The 15,195-nt window shown below is 38.2% G+C and overlaps 1 protein-coding gene across 7 annotated transcripts in view; it reads right to left on the reverse strand.

Annotated features, from left to right (window-relative positions):
* The window catches only part of LOC150104805 (TBC domain-containing protein kinase-like protein), a 559,840-nt gene that overhangs the window by 57,980 nt on the left and 486,665 nt on the right, over positions 1 to 15,195 (reverse strand). The gene's annotated exons all lie outside the window — the stretch shown is intronic.

Below are 15,195 nucleotides of genomic sequence, written 5' to 3' on the forward strand. Positions count from 1 at the left end.
GCTTTCCATCAACTAGTGTTGAACAGAATGAAAACAAGTACCCCATTAAAAACAAAAGTATTATTATTATTAACATTTGACCTCCATGGAGTCAGAGACTCATCGTGGGAGGTCACACTATTGCACACAACACTCATCCAACCGTGCCTTAAACTGATTCAATGTGACTACACCCACAACATACTCAGGCAATGCATTCCACTCACCAACCACCCTCCATGCAAAGAACCTACTCCTCTGTTCACGCCCTTCTTATACAGTTTTCAGTGATGGCTCTTGTTCTACTCCCCTCCCTCTCCCATTCTATGAAAAATTTCTTCCATGTCGACCCAATAACAACCCCTGACTAGCTTATATGTCTCAATCATACCCCCTCTCCTCTTCATTCCTCCTATTCATGAGGCTCTGCAACTTACATTCTCTCAATCTGTCCTCATACTCCACATTCCAAAGACCACTGACTACCTTTGTGAATCTTCTCTGGACCCTTTCCAACATATCCTCGTCACCATGAAAACTTGCTGACCAAATCTGAGCACTATAATCCATATGAGCCTGATCAAGGCCTTATACAATGGAATCATAACTTCTCTATTTCTGCATGTCAGGGTCCTCTGCATCATTGTTATCTGATGTGATGTCTTCACAACTTGTGCAATGTGGGTCTCTGAATTTTAGGTCCTTGTCCACCATCACTCCTAGAGCTCTCATCTCCTCTACTTCCGTTAAAGTTTCCCCACCAAGTGTATACTTTGCATCCCCATCGTTGCTTACCAAATCTCAAACCTTACACTATGAAACATTGACCTGACAGTTCCACTTACCTGCCCAATCATGCAATCTATTCAAGTCCTCTTGTAAGGCAATAGCATCTGCTTGACTCTGCATTGCTCTCCCCAGTTTTGTGTCATCTGCAAACAGCTGGATATCACTAGTTAAACCTATCCCAATATCATTAACATACAAATTGAACAACAATGGCCCCAAAACTGACCCCTGTGGCACACAGCTAGTTACCTTTCTTTTTCAGGATATCGCACCCATATACAACTTTCTGATACCTATCTGACAGCCAGTCAGTCACTGATCTAACTCAGAAGTCTGTTATCCAATTCCATCTGTTTCAATTTATTTCAGAGCTTATCATGTGGCAGTCTATCAAAAGCCTTTGCCAAATCAAAGTACACTACTGTATATGCATCTCCCCTGTCCAAAGTATTTGTCACTTTGTTATAGTACATAAGTAAGTTAGTGAAACATGATCTTCCCTTAACAAACCTGATAACCACAGAGAATACTGCTGTTATCAACCCATTTCTGTATCCTACTTCTCACCAATCTCTCCAGGATCTTCACCACAACTCCAGATATACAGACCAGCCTATAATTTGAAGCTACAGCCTTATCACCACCTTTAAGCAGTGGAACAATTTTATCCTCCTTCCACTCCCTTGGAAACTTGTGCTGTTTTAAGACTTTTATTAAACAGGCATGGCAATGCTACTGCCAATTCCCTGGAACATTCCCTTAAGATGCATCGATATCTCATCAAATCCTATTGCCTTATTGACATCAAGTTTATTTATTTCCTCAAATACCTCTTGCTCACTCACAATTAAGCCATCCTCTCCTGTGTCCTCTACACTTAAGTTCCTCATGATTCCACCCTGATCAGGATACTTTTATAAATTGTTCACTGATCTGCAGCAGTTACCATTTTACCACTTTCATCCTTTAACTTCATCTTACCATGATCATTCTTCCTTCTACTTGCCACATATCTAAAAACTCTCTAGGGTTTTTCTTTGCCTAATTTGCAAATTTCTGTTCATACTCTACTTTTGTTTTCCTTACTAACTGAGTCGCTCTCCTGGCTTGTTCTTTATATTCTTCATGTGGCTGATTATTACGATTATTCATCTTGTACTTCCTCCAAAGTACCTTCTTTTTCCAGATTTCATGTTTAAGATCCACATTCGTCCATTTTACACTTACCTTATTCAACCTTTTGGCCTTCAGAATACAGTTGTCCATTGATGCTGTTATGTATTTCTTTGTCACTTCCCATGCAGCATTTATTTCCTTACCACTCAACTCCTCGTTCCACGTTATAGCTCCAAGCTGTCTCCTAAGCTTACATAATTACCAGCCTTATAATTCCACATACATCCTTTCCTCACAAAAGTCTGCATGACTAGCCATAATGCAGGAGATTACTTCATGATCATTTTCACCAACTGGAGGAAACAATTACATCCTCTGATGAAATGATGAGATCTAGAACTCTGGATCCTCCCGTGCCCTTCTTTATGTGCTGCCTGAGATAGTTATCTCTCAAGAACTCGAGAAATTCAGTTTCCTTATTCCCAGATGCTATCTCTTCATTCCGATCTATCTATACCACCATAATTGAAATCACCCATAATAATTACCCTTTCTTTGTTCATTAATCCAAGTTGTTTATACATTTCTTTATCACCACCTTCCACATTCCCAGGCCTATAGCAACATCCAACTAAATATGTACTAAAGTCTATGTACAAAAAAGTATGTTCTAAAGTCTAGAAAAGAATCAAAGATATACAACCCACAGACATGAAATGCAGACACAGTCAACTATACAAATATTTTTGGGAAAGAAATAAGGAATTTCAAAAAAAACAAAACTTTATAAGAGATTAGAAAATCCAAACAAAACGTTAAATGATTCAACATGGTCAGATTATCTACAAAGATAGAAAAACATGATCTCTAGGGTCGACACAAGAAGAACACATTATATAAAAATGTTTTGGGCAAGTGAGTCAGCATGTGCTCTTAAAGAGTATATGGAAAAATATAGGAAAGCTAAGCTACATGTAAAAGCAGCTAAACAAGGGTCACCGAAAACTTGTAGAAATAACCAGGGGAAAGAGAAGAAATGAGAGAGAGAGAGTATAGCAAAAAGTGAGAGAGAGAGAGAGATAAAAGGAAGGCAGATGAAAGGATGTCAGCACTAGGTGGTAAAGAGAAAGCTGTATTTGTTGAAATTGCAGTGAATAGATGAGTTTAAATTTTCAAATTGCATGTGGTATTGGCAATAGTTAGTTTTTTAAATATTTGTATGATAATTGTGATTGGTAGGCAGTGTTCAGTGTAGTTATAATTCTGTATTATATTTATTGTGTTTCTTGTGTGCAGCACTGAGCTTGAGTGAAATGGCAGTGGAACATAAGATGGCTTGAAAGGCAAATATAAGTGGCATGGAGAGATGGGGAGGGGGGAAGAGAGAAAAAGAGAGAGAGAGAGAGAGAGATTGAAGATATTTATGAGGGGGTATGAAAGTTCTGATAAACATTATGACAAAAATTATATTAAAGCAACTGATATAACAACAAGAAAGAGCATACAAAGATATAAGAACATAAGATAACTTCATAACTCTGCTACTAGTATGTTTTTTTTTGTAGTTATATCAGTTGCTTTAATATTATTTTTGTCTAGGGATATGATATAGACATTGCCACAATGATATGAGATATCATTGTGGCAATGTGGTGGGGCAATGTTGGTGAATGTGGCAATGAGCAATGCCGATTGGTAAGACAGCAACCATAAATGACAGCGAGTTAGCAGTAGTAAGTGGTATGAGAGCCGGTGAGTTACCAGTGGTAACTGTGGACATGAAAGGTAGTGAAAATACGATATGCATAAATGAACACTAAAAACTAATTCAAGATATGAAAGTGGAGTTGGCAAAGATGAGGTAAGAGTTTAAATGTATGAGGAATGAACTGAGGAGAATTAAGTATTTGAATGGGAATGTGAGGAAGAATGGGAGGAAAGATTTAATAGAAATATAGAATGATTTGAGAATGGCAATGTATGGAGATTCAATAATAAGAGGTGTGGTGAATGAAAAGGTGCATCGGGTCTATTTTCTGGAAAGTAGAATTAGCAGAATGGTTTGAAGCATTGGATAAGAGGAGTATGCAAGCAAAAGAGTTGGTAGTAGTAGCTGGTATGAATGATATGCTATCATGAGAGATATCATGAGACTGTTAAGGAGAGTGAAAGATAACAGTGTGGTAGGTAAGGTAGTCAGCATGTTGCTTAGATATGATAATGATGAGTTGAGGAGGCGAGTGAAGATTTTGAATGGTATGCTAGCAGAATTATGTAAGGAGAAAGGAGTTTATTTTGTGAATGTGTGGGATGAGTTTGAGAGATGGATAGAGGTGTAGAAAAGAGATAGGCTACATTCAAATGGATTTCATGTGAGTCAGTTGGAGAAACTGATACTGCAAGAGAGAGAGAGAGAATGACTGAAGTGAATGTAAGACCTGAGGAAACAAGATGTGTTGTGGAAGAGCAGGAGAGTAAAGTAGGCAAGTTTGTCAATGAAGAGGTGAGTGGCATAAGTGAAGAAAATAAAAGAGAAGGAACACAGGGAAATGGGGGAGGTCAGGGTGGATGGGGGGGGGGGGCTGTGTGGAAAGTGCAGATGATGGTTTCAGGAGTAGACATGAGAGTTAGAAAGGATTGAGACAGTGAAGGATGTAGGGTGATATTTAGGTCTGGGGAAGGGTGTAGTATCAGTGTTATAGACAGGAATGGATAGGGGAAAGTTTAGAGGAGTCATGTCCAAGAAGTGGAGTTAGCGGGACTTGTTACAGAAGCAGAAATGAGATAGCGTGTATGTTTATGAATGCTAGAAGTAGTCAAAATAAGGGGAATAAAATTATAGCATTGATGGAGTTCATTTGCCCAAAAAATTGTTGGTATAAGTGCAATATGGTTGAACAAGGATGACATTCTGACAGGAATAGAGATGGAAGGATATGTAGTCTTTTGCAAAGACAGACAAAGCAAAAAGAAAGGAGGGATGTTATTAATGATGGCAGTGGAAGTGTGCCAATCTAGGGTAGAGATGCCAGGAGCAAATACTGACAGTGGTCAGTATTTGCTCTTGAGGTAAGGAATCCAAAGGTAAGGAATTAAATAAGGCAGGTGTAAAATGGATGACTGAAGAGGCAAAGCATGCAATCTGGAGAAAAAGGCATTGTGAAGGCGGCACAAGATAAGTGGAGATAATCAGTTACATGATAAGTATAAAGAGCAAGTAACAAGGTGACTCACTTAGTAAGGGTAGCAAACATGTAGTATGAGCAGTTAGTAAATGATGCTAAATGAAATTCTAAAGGTTTTTTTCGATATGTGTCCAGTAGAAGGAAGAATGATTATGGGAGGATGATGTTGATCAGTGATAATGGGAGAATGATAAATATTGAGGAGTATATAGCAGAGGTATTAAGTGAGCAGATCATTAAAGTGCTCCATCCTTGTGATTGTAACATAATGCAGAACTTGAGAGCAGTGGGAATGGGAGAAGGAACCACTGATGGTGAATGAGCAGGAGGTATATAAGGAATTGAGTAAACTTGATGTCAACAAGGCCATGGGACTTGATAGTATATCATTGCATGTCTTGAGGGAATGTTCCAGGAAGTCAATAGCACCTTTAATATACATTTTTAACATTACTCTTAGATTAGTCTATGTCCAAATGGAGTGGAATGATGGCAAAATTGTTCCACTTCATCAAGGGAAAAAGACTAAGACTTCAAATTATAGGCCAATCTGCTTGTCTAGAGTTGTGGTCTAGGTGTGAGAAACTAGTGAGGACAAGGATTCAGAAATGGGTGGACAGCAGCAGAATTCTCTTTAATGGACAGCATGAGTTTACTAAAGGATGATCATGTTTTAGCAATCTGCTTACATATTATAACAAGGTGACGAATGCACTGGACAGGGAGGATGAATATACAGTAGTATATTTTGATTTTGCAAAGGAATCCGATAGAAGCCACATGACAACTAGTAGTTAAATTAGTAGGAACAGATAGGATTGGATAGTAGATTAGTGCATTTGATTGGAATTGGCTGTCTGATAGGTATCAGCAAGTTGTGTATGGAGAGGATATCCCAAAAGAGGAAAGTCACTATTGGCATGCCCTAGGGATCTGTTTTGGGCCACTGTTGTTTAATTTGTATGTAAATGATATTGAAAATGGCTTAACCACCTTACCGGCCATTAAAGATCAAATATGCACCCTCAAAAGTTTCGTATCCATCATAAATTTCAATGTAATATCAATGGTATTACAATTTTAATATGCACTTCGCATCCATGGAAATGTGGACGTTATATACGTCCTGGCCGGTAGTGTGATTAAATGTGTTATATAGTTGTTTGCAGATGATGCAAAGTTGAGGAGAGTTACGAAATATAGATCAGATGTTGTAGCTTTGCAAGAGAACCTAAACAGACTGTCTGAATAGGCCAATGTGTGTGGGGATGTCAGTTTAATGTTGCAAAGTATAAGGTTTTAAAATCTAGGAAGCAAAGATATGATGCAAAGTATAGGATTGGTGGGAGAGGATTTGAGGGTTGTGGTGAATAGAGACTTGAAATATTGTGGACATTTTGTTAAAATTGTGATGACACAGCAGATTATGGGAATGATGCAGAGAACATAGAGGTCAGGATGTTATGATTCCATTGTACAAGACTTTGATCAGGCTGTATATGGATTACTATGCAGATTTGGTTGCCAGGTTTTCAAAAGGATGGTGAGATGTTGGAGAGGCTCCAGAGACAATTGAATAAGTTGGTTTCTTTTCTTTGGAGCATCTATGAGGACTGATTGAGAGAATGCAAATTGCAGAGGTTAGTGGATAGAAGGAAGAAGGGAAACATGATCGAGACATATAAGTTGATAAGGGGTAATTACCAGATCAATATGGATGAGATTTTTCATAGAATATCTGGAGACAGGGGGAGAATGAGAAGCCATTTATGAAACCTGTATAAGGTGGGTGCAAGCAAGGGGATAATGATTAGATTTTTTTATATGGAGAGTGGTGGGTTATTGGAATGCATTGCCTGAGAGTGTGGTGAGTGCAGGGACAGTGAATGCATTTAAGTCAAGGTATGATGAGCTATGCATGTGAGAGCAGGACCTCCCATAGTGAGTCTTTTGACTCCATAGGGGTCTGTTGATAATAATAGTAATAATAATAAGTGAGAGAACAAGGAGAGAGATTGTCAGAGGGGAGAGAGAGAGGGATACAGGTTAGCAAGAAATAAATGGATCTGTGAGAGGAGCATTTTATGGAGAATCAATGATTTGTGGTGTGCAGAATACAATGCAAGAAGAGTGCTTGCTTGGAGGAACTAATGAAGGGTATGACTATGCCAATAAAGTGAGGTGTGAATTGGGATAGCATGAGAGTGATGGTGGTACAAATGAAAAGACAGGTAGTATGAATTGAGTAGTGGGAGATCTGAGGTTAATGTAAGAGACTGTGCAGCAAAAAAGTGTGAGAGAAAAATAGCATACTACCCAGATATGATAATCGAGAATTGAGGAGAGCAGCAATAATGAATGGCATGATAGTGAGAGGGTGTGTTGAAAGAGAGGTCCAGAATTTGTGGATGATTGGAGTACATTTTGAGAACAGAAGAGAGCTGTATGTGAAAAATGAAATGTATCTGAACATGGAAGGATGTAGCCTAAATTAAAGTTGCCAAGAAATTATATTCCTCTTTAATACTTCACCCAATTCATACCTGTACACTAATGGCCAAGACTGTGGAAACCTTTTTGGAAAAAGTGTATTTTTGAGGTTTGATACTCATAACACCACTTTTTTTTGTGTAATACCATAAAATTATATATCAATGGAAAGATAATTTAACCAAGAATGTAATACAACAAAGATTGTTCAATTATTATTATTATTATTATTTTCGGGCTACTCCAGGGAGTCCTTAGACTCATCAAGGGAGGCCCTAAACATCATGTCCACACAACTATACAACATTCTCACAGTATCTATCATACCTTGCCTTGAACTCACTCACTGTCATAGCACCCATAAATGAGTGGAATAAGCTGCCAGAGTCTGTTGTGGGTGCTATGACAGTGAGTGAGTTCAAGGCAAGGTATGATAGATACTGTGAGAATGTTGTATAGTTGTGTGGACATGATGTTTAGGGCCTCCCTTGATGAGTCTACCACTCTAAAAGTAAAGAACCCAGCTCTAACACCACTGCTAACCACACTCTTGCCCAGCTTCCATAGGTGTCCCCTAGTTCTCCCACCACCAGTCCTGATCTCAAAAATATCCTCTGAATTAATCTTATAGAATCCTTTTAGCAATTTGAATGTCTTAATCATATCTCCCCTTTTTCCGCCTATCAACCAGTTTCTGCAACCCACAAATCTTCAACCTGTTCTCATATGGTTCATTCCATACACTTGCTATCATCTTAGTCACTCGCCTCTAGATCCTCTCCACCTCCTCCCCATCAAGAAGGAACCGAGGTGACCAAATCTGGGCACAGTAGTCAAGATGAGGTCTTATCAAGGCTCGGTACAGAGGTACAATAACTTGCCTGTCTCTGCTTGTTAAGGTATTTTTCAACAACCAAGTGAGTTGATGAGCTGATTTAGCTACTTTCGCAATGTTCCCCCTAAACTTCAACTCCCTATCCACCAACACTCCCAAGTCCCTGGCCTCATCAATCTCTTGGAGTACAGTTCCACCCATGTGGTATACTGCTGCTAATCTTTTCACCCCAAAATGCATAACCTTACATTTTGTCACATTAAATTGACATCCATTCTCCTTAGCCCAGAACTCCAATCTATCTAAGTCATCCTGCAAGACTTTGACATCTTCTGCAATCACTATCGCCCTCCCGAACTTTGCATCATCAGCGAACAAATGAACTGTTCCATTTAGATCCTTCCCTATATCGTTAATGAACAGATTAAACAGCAGTGGTCCAAGAACAGAACCCTGTGGCACACCACTAGTCACAGGCCGTCTTTTGGACTCTACTCCTGAATTAACTACTCTTTGATATCTCTCCATCAACCACCCAGCTATCCATCTCACCAACCCTACATCCATTCCCATATGTTGTAGTTTACGGATTAGAATTCCATGTGGTATCCTGTCAAATGCCTTTGCCAGGTCCAGCAGTATCACTGTAAACCCATTTCCCTTATCCAGTTCATCTGTCACATTGTTATAAAACTTGAGCAAGTTACTCAGGCATGATCTACCCTTTACAAAGCCATGCTGTCCCCTGTACAGTATCTCATTTTCATCAATCCATTCCTGTATTTTTCTCTTGACTACTTTCTCCAAGACCTTGACAACAATTCCTGATATGCTGATCGGTCGGTAATTTGCAACCGTAGTCTTGGATCCTCCTTTATGCAGTGAAACTATTTTCCCCTCTTTCCACACCTTCGGGACTAAACCAGACCCGAGACTCAGATTAAACAACATGGTCAAGGGCACTGATAATTCCTTAGCTGCTTCACGCAAGACCCGTGCTGGTATACCATCCAATCCCACAGATGTATTCACATTAAGGTTCTGTAATAGACTATTCACCTCCACTTCATTCATCACAATTCCCGTATAAACTAATGGCTCCTTCATTTTTTCAATGTCACCACCTGGATGATATACTTTTGCAAAGTGCGCACTCAGTAACTCCACTATATCGACTGGTTCAGTGACCTCCTTACCATCGTCATTCCTTAAAATCATTTTGCCATGTACAGTTTTTTTCTTGCTTTCAGCATATTGAAAGAACTGTTTGGGATTCTCTTTTGCTTGCATAGCTAGTTTCCTTTCATAATCGGCTTTTTCTGTTTTTACCACACTCGTTACCCTTCTGGCCTGCACTTTATACCGTTCGTGTGCCTGCAGGTCACCCCTTTCTTTAAATTCCCTCCACAGTTGCTTCTTTTTTTGCAGCTCAAGCTTAATAGTGTTATTCATCCATTTAACCCCTACTTGTTTTACTATTCGGACCCTAGGTATACAATCAGCCATAACCTCCTGTAAATGCTCCTTGACCACTTCCCATGCTCTATCGACGTCCAGCCCTTGCAGTTGTACATGCCATGGCACTGATCCAAGCAATCTCCCAAGCTTGTCATACTTGCCAGCACGGTAATTCCACATATACCCTGTCTTAATCAAAAATTCCACACCTTTAGCCACCTCCCAGGTGGCTAAAGGTGTGGAACCTTATGATCACTCTCACCAATAGGTGGCAACATGGTCATATTCATTACAGTCAAATTGTGACATGCTATTACCAGAGCAAGCACTCTCACACCCCTAGTATTTTCAATTACATGCTGTCTCAGATAGTTATCCCTTAATAATTGAATAAAATCCATTTCCTTCCTCACATGTGTCCTCTCCTCCTTCCAATCAATGTTACCATAATTAAAATCCCCCATAATAATTACCCTCCTTCCACTCATTTCATCAATTTGTTTATGCATACTATCTCCACCATCTATTCCATCACCTGGTCTATAGCAGCACCCAACTGTATATTTTATTCTGCCAGTGTCAATCTCACACCAAATAGCCTCAAATGAGCTCCTTTCACAATGAATTCCACACCACACCTTTCACGGTGTGGTGTGGAATTCATTCCACACGTCCATGAATTCCACACCACACCGTCTGCATAACCTGCGCATAATGTCATTTGCGATTATGGCCCTCCTTCTAAACTCCTCTCTATCATACCGCGGCAACAGACTCACCATTTTAACTCTGTCACTCTTTTCTTTCGCTACCTTTAACAATACTTTCAAGTCCTCTTAGCCAAATAACCAGAAAAAAGAAGCACAACTTGCTTAGGTTGATATGAAGTAGCTTTCCTTCATTTGAATGTAGCCAATGAGCATGAGTGTTTAGAGAGCCAATCAGGTGTCATCTTGTTTCAGCAATGAGCCAATAAGGTCACAGTAGGATTCAACTATTGATGTCATGTATTGGAGTGGAGAGGAGGACATCTGTCAGTGTGTTATGTGATTGCAATCAAGTTGGTTGGGTTTTTTTTTGTGTTATTTCATTTAGTGAGCTTGTAAAACAATAAAATTAAAGAAATGCCGCAAAGAGTTGATTGGTCACCCAGAAAGCGATGTAAAATAGTACTATTAAGTGAGCAAGGCTACAGTTATGAAGAAATTAGAAGAAAAATTGGTGGAAACTTAACCAAAGGTGGCATTTCTAAATTTTTGAAGAGGTATAAGGAGACTCAGTCACTACAAAACCAGACTGGTCAAGGCAGGAAAAGATGCACAACAGCAAGTGATGATAGAAGAATTGAGAGACTGTACCTATGTGATAGAAGAAAATCATCTGGGTGTATACAAGATGAAATGGCGCAATACAATGTGAAGTTGAGTGCAAGGACTGTTCGGCGCAGACTGCAGGAATTTGGTCTAAATGCTAGAATTCCACAAAAAAGCCATTTTTATTTCTCAAACAAAGGTTGAAAAGATTAAACTGGGCTAAAACCCATGTTAACTGGACAGTGGAACAATGGGACAGTATTATTTGGAGTGATGAGACCAAAATCTCCCTGTTTTGTAGTGATGGCATAAAATGCGTAAGGAGAAGAATCAGAGAAGATTTGCATCTTGATTGCATTACACCTACTGTGAAACATCCACTTAGTGTTATGATCTGGGGTTGTATGATATCAAAAGGTGTGGGCAGAATTTGTGTGATTGATGGGAAATAAATGCCCAAAAATACATAAAGAGCCCAAACTGAAGCCTTCTGCACATGATCTTTTCCAAGATAATGAAGCATTTATATTTCAACAGGATTCAGCTCCATGTCATGTTGCTGCTGTGTGCAAAAAGTGGTTTCAAGATAATCATATTCCACTACTTGAATGGCCTGGGAATAGCCCAGACCTTAACCCAATCGAAAATCTATGGTGCCGACTAAAGAAACTTGTTAGTCAGAAGCAACTCACCAATAAAACCCAATTAATAGAAGCAATAATTCAATCTTGGTTTCACATTATAACAGCTGCATGGGTAGGCATTGTAAGGCCATAATTAACTAAATGTTACCCAACTAAGTATTAACTCGCATTGTGAGAATTTTTGTATATCTCATTTTTTCTATGTGTTTCACTTTTCTTCTTTATAACTCCTGTTCTAATAAAAAAATACTTCATAAAAGTTATTGCATTACATTCTTGATTAAATTATCATTCCATTGATATATAATTTTATGGTATTACACCAAAAAAAGTGGTGTTATGAGCCATCAAACCTAAAAAATACACTTTTTCCAAAAGGTTTCCACAATTTTGGCCACTGATGTATATAGAGGCTAATGACTTGACATTAATTGCTTTAGTATTCTATAATGCAAAGCCATCTTTTCCCAGTCCCAACCAGTTTTGACCCTTACTAAAGTCACATCAGTGGGAGTCAGATCCAGAAGAAATACCACAGGTAAAGTAATGCAAAAGCCATATTCATTATACATACACCCAAAAGGATGTGCGCTTTGTATTATGGGATACTAAGGCAAATAATGTGAAATCATTAGTCTCTATATACAAGTAGCCTAGTCATGAAGATAAATCACATGCAAACTTTGTTTACACTTGGATAAAGGATTAAACAATATAATTTCTTGACAGCTTTAATTTAGTTTATAACCAAATAAAAAAAAACTTTCTACAAGGATGCAGTAGGGATTGTTTTCTGGACAAGTGAGAGTAGTAGGTCAGGAAAACTAGAGTTGCTAGGACGGAGGATGGCCACATTTGGGGATAGTTGCTTGGGGAATGTGAGAAGGAAGTATACTGCAGAGCCAAATGGAGTCTGGAGAGAATAATAACAGTTATAGAAATACTGGCAAAGCATTCACGTTTCTTCATAGAAATATCAAAAGTATCAGGAATAAAGAAAATGAATTGATGGAATTCATGATAGCCACAGCCTGTCCAGAGATTATTGGAATCAGTGAAATGTAGCCGAAGGAAGATGATACCCTGCCAGGAATAGAAGTAGAGGAGATGAGCATATTTCAGAAGATTAGGAAGGGTAATGGAGTTGGGAGTATTATTGATGACAACTGATGATGACTCATAATTTTTCTCATTTCCTTTCTCATTTCTCATTTCCTTCCTCATTCTTCATTGAAAATGAAGAATGAGGAAGGAAATGATATTGAGAATTCATGTTATCAAGTAAAGTGGGCAGGATAGAATATTTGGTGGGATGTTGCTAAAGGTTAACATATGCTTTTTTGCACATTTTTCACCCTAAACTACCCATGTTTATGAAGTTTAGGGTGAAAATGGGTGATCATTATGGGTTGGGGGAAGGCAGATTTTTCGTATAACAATATAAATTGTATAGGAGAACAGCAAGTAGTTAAGAGAACATAATATCTGGAATTCTTGAAGGACAAATACCTTAGGTAACATGTAGTGGAGGGAATACCAGGTTCAAGAGTTTACAATTTGGTCCTAGCGTCAGAGGATCTGATTATAACTGAGATGTCATCTTTGTCTCTCAGTTGGCAATAATAGCCATGTAGTCCTGACATGAAGAATGAATAGAGATGTAGAACCATCAAGAAGAGGGTAATTTATGTGGAATATAAAGGAGGTGTTATAATAATCTTAGAAATCTGCTTGGGACAGGTTCTATGGTTAGAAGAATTTTTAGGGTCATCCATACATCGGAGCTAGATAAAAAATATTACTTAATTAACAAACTTAAATAATGACTGACAAAATTAAATAGGAAATGCAAATGTAAAAGCATAAAAAGAGAGGTGGAAAGCAGTTGCATAAGGAATATAAAAGTCAAGCCAGGAAACTAATCAGTATACATAAAGAAGACAAAACTGGAATAAGAGAAGAGACTAGCACTGCACTCCAAGGAAAAATCTTATCATTAAAATTCTATCATTATGAGGCCAGTAAGAGGATAAATAGTTTTGGATGAATGGCAGTGCTACATAGAAATAGGGTTCAAGTGATCGATGTAGATGACATAATGGAGCTGTTTAATGATCATTTTATTAGGGTATTTTATCCCAGAAAAGCTGATTTTATTCCACTAAGAATGGGAAGGGTTGAGGACTTCGAATTGCATGAGGAGAATGCATTTTGAATATGAAGTACTCTGAAAATCAAGAAGGTAGTGGGACTTGATGGGAATTTGTCATGTATTTTAAGAGAATGTCCTAAGCAAATGATAGCTCTACTGATGTGGCTATTCAATGAGAGTCCCTAGCTACCAGGAAAGTGCCAAAGGAGTGGAAAATAGTGTCATTACATTATGGTGATGGTGGTGATAGAATGGAAGTATACAACTGTAGACTAATTGTATTTCTCTTGTAGTTTTTAAGATGCTGGAGAAATTAGTGGGAAATCATGTACAAAATTGGACAAATTAGGATAATATCTGTAATGGTCAGCATGGATTTGTGAAGGGAGCTCTTCTTAAGTAATCTGCTTACCTTTTATAACATAGCAACAAGAGAATTTGATGAGAAAAAGGCATATGCGTCTTATTTTTTGGATATTGCAAAGCATTTGACAAGAGGCCCACATGATAAGTTGATATTTAAGTTGCGATAAATGGGGTTAGATATAAAATTAATCAACTGGATTGGAACTTAGTTGTCTGATAGATATCAGAGAGCTTTGTATGGGAAAGAAGTATCCAGGAAAAATAAGGTTGCAAAGCGAGTTCCAGAGGCCTCAGTTACTGGAACCTTTACATCACAGATATTGTCCATGGATTGCAGCAAGATAATTAGTTGTTTGCAAATGACATGAAGGTTGGAAGGACTGTTAGTAATGGTGTAGATAGTGGATATGAATTTGCAGGACAGCTAAGAAAATAAATGGGGATGCTAGTTTAATACAACTAAATGAAGAGAAAGTGGAAAAGAAAAGGCATCTTGGAGTGCTATTTTTTTTTTTTTTTAAATAAATAAAAATATTGTATTGGGAAAGCAGTGAAGATAATCCATTGCTACAACACTAAGAAAGACTGAAAAGGATTCTACCCAGCAGAGATAAAAGAGTGGATATTTAAGTTTCAAAAAGCCCATCAGACCACATCTGGAATACTGTGCTCAGATCTGGTCATCAGGATTGAAGTAATCTTTGTAAGGGTACAGAGATAGATAACAAAAATGATATCAGGACTGTATAATGTCCAGTATAAAAGGATAGATTGAGAGTATGTATGCAAACTGCATAGTTTGGTGAATAGAAGTTGAAGGGGTAACATGACTGAGACAGTTAAACTATTGGGGTATTTACAGGATAAA

This window comes from Typopeltis vanoorti, chromosome 7, assembly GCF_054136105.1.
Source record: "Typopeltis vanoorti isolate ZY-2024b chromosome 7, IOZ_Tvanoo_1.0, whole genome shotgun sequence".
NCBI classification, from domain to species: domain Eukaryota; kingdom Metazoa; phylum Arthropoda; class Arachnida; order Uropygi; family Thelyphonidae; genus Typopeltis; species Typopeltis vanoorti.